Source organism: Meles meles, unplaced genomic scaffold (genome assembly GCF_922984935.1).
Source record: "Meles meles unplaced genomic scaffold, mMelMel3.1 paternal haplotype, whole genome shotgun sequence".
Taxonomy (NCBI): domain Eukaryota; kingdom Metazoa; phylum Chordata; class Mammalia; order Carnivora; family Mustelidae; genus Meles; species Meles meles.
In genome coordinates this window covers 306,096-308,996 of record NW_025721616.1, presented here as the reverse complement: position 1 = coordinate 308,996, position 2,901 = coordinate 306,096, and positions in this window count along the sequence as shown.

Genomic DNA, 2,901 nt, shown 5'->3' with positions numbered 1-2,901 from the left:
ATGGGTCAACCAGAAAATTAAAGAAGAACTTTAAAAATTCATGGAAGCAAATGAAATTGAATACATGACAGTTGTGAACCACTGGGAAGCAGCAATGGCAGTTCTAAGAGGTAAGTATATAGCAATACAAGCCCCTCCCCCCACCAAGAGACAAGAAAAGTATCAAATGCACAACCTAATCTTATGCTTAAAGATACTGGAGATAAAAAGGACATAAACCATAAATCCAGTGGGAGATAAAAAATAATAAAGATTAGAGCAAAGGGGCACCTGGGTGGCTCAGTGGATTAAAGCCTCTGCCTTCAGCTCAGGTCATGATCCCAGGGTCCTGGTACTGAGTTCTACATCGGGCTTTCTGCTCAACAGGGAGTCTGCTTCCCTTCCTCTCTCTCTGCCTGCCTCTCTGCCTACTTGTGATCTCTGTCAAATAAATAAATAAAACCTAAAAAAAAAGATCTGAGCAGAAAGCAAAGAAACAGAAATTAAAGAAAAGAACAGAGAAATGTGACTAGGAACTGGTTCTTTGAAAGAATTAATAAGATTGTTAAACCTCTAATCAGGTTTACCAAAAATAAAAGAGAAAAGACCCAGATAAATAAAATCATAAACAAGAGAGGAGAAAACACAGCAAAACCCAATAAATGCAACAATCATATGGAAATATTATGAGCAAATACATGCCAAAAAGCTGGGCAAGCTGAAATAAATGGATACAGTCCTTGAAACATAATCTACCAAAATTCAATGTGGAAGAAACAGAAAACCTAAGCAGACCCAAAACCAGCAAAAAGGGGAAAAAACTGAATTAGTTACCAAGTTTCCCAAAAAGTATCCAGAGACAAATGGCTTCCCAGGGGAATTCTGCCAAGTAATAAAATAAGAATTAATGCCCATATTTCTCAAAGTATAAAAAAAAAATAGAAAAAAGGAAAACAGCAAACTCCTTCTATGAGACCAGCATTGCCTTGAGGCCAAAACCGCAGAAGAATGCCCCCTAAAAAGAATTACAGACCAGTATCCCTGATGTACAAGGATGCATATAGTCTCACCAAGATACTAGCCAACAGGATCCAATGGTACATTTAAAGGATTATTCAACATGACCATGAGGGATTTATTCCTGCACTGAAAAGTGACTCAACCTCAGCAAGTCAATCAATGGGATAGACCACATTAAAAAATGGGCAAAAAATAAAATAAAATACAAATGCAAGAACCATATGACATTCTCCATAGATGCAGAAAAAGCATTTCACAAAATACTGCATCTTCTTTGAAAAAACTCGCTACCACGTAGAAAGAGAGGGAATATAACTCAACATCATAAAGACTATATATGAAAGACCCACAATAGATATAATCCTCAACAGAGAAAGACTGATTTTCCCCTACGTTCGGGAACACACCAGGTTTGTCCACTCTCACCACCGATGTCCAAATGTTTAGCATGGAAATGTGTGGTTCCTCTCATAGCAGATCTCCTATGCTTCTGCCTTTTGCCTCCCTATCCCTGGAAAACAATCCTACAACCATGCAGTAGCAAGCAGTTTATGTCAACACAGAGCAGAAAACTGGCATCTAGACACTCTCTTCTCAGGCAGGTTTCCTGCTCCTAAAGCTTGGTGGTAAGGTAGGGTTTTTTTGTTGTTGTTTCGTTTTGTTTTGTTTTTTGTTTTGTTTTGTTTTTCTGTTTTGTTTTTTTTTGTTTGTTTTTAACTTTTTTTTTCCCTTTTTATTAATTTTTTCAGCGTAACAGTATTCATTCTTTTTGCACAACACCCAGTGCTCCATGCAAAACGTGCCCTCCCCATCACCCACCACCTGTTCCCCCAACCTCCCACCCCTGACCCTTCAAAACCCTCAGGTTGTTTTTCAGAGTCCATAGTCTCTTATGGTTCGCCTCCCCTCCCCAATGTCCATAGCCCGCTCCCCCTCTCCCAATCCCACCTCCCCCCAGCAACCCCCAGTTTGTTTTGTGAGATTAAGAGTCATTTATGGTTTGTCTCCCTCCCAATCCCATCTTGTTTCATTTATTCTTCTCCTATCCCCCTACCCCCCCATGTTGCTTCTCCATGTCCTCATATCAGGGAGATCATATGATAGTTGTCTTTCTCCGATTGACTTATTTCACTAAGCATGATACGCTCTAGTTCCATCCACGTCGTCGCAAATGGCAAGATTTCATTTCTTTTGATGGCTGCATAGTATTCCATTGTGTATATATACCACATCTTCTTGATCCATTCATCTGTTGATGGACATCTAGGTTCTTTCCATAGTCTGGCTATTGTAGACATTGCTGCTATAAACATTCGGGTACACGTGCCCCTTCGGATCACTATGTTTGTATCTTTAGGGTAAATACCCAGTAGTGCAATTGCTGGGTCATAGGGTAGTTCTATTTTCAACATTTTGAGGAACCTCCATGCTGTTTTCCAGAGTGGTTGCACCAGCTTGCATTCCCACCAACAGTGGAGGAGGGTTCCCCTTTCTCCACATCCTCTCCAGCATCTGTCATTTCCTGACTTGTTAATTTTAGCCATTCTGACTGGTGTGAGGTGATATCTAGCCTCAGCAATCAGACAACAAAAAGAAATTAAAGGCATCCAAATTGGTAAAGAAGAAGTCAAACTATCACTCTTCGCAGATGATATGATACTATATGTGGAAAACCCAAAAGACTCCACTCCAAAACTGCTAGAACTTGTACAGGAATTCAGTAAAGTGTCAGGATATAAAATCAATGCACAGAAATCAGTTGCATTTCTGTACACCAACAACAAGACTGAAGAAAGAGAAATTAAGGAGTCAATCCCATTCACAATTGTACCCAAAACTATAAGATACCTAGGAATAAACCTAACCAAAGAGACTAAGAATCTATACACAGAAAATTATAAA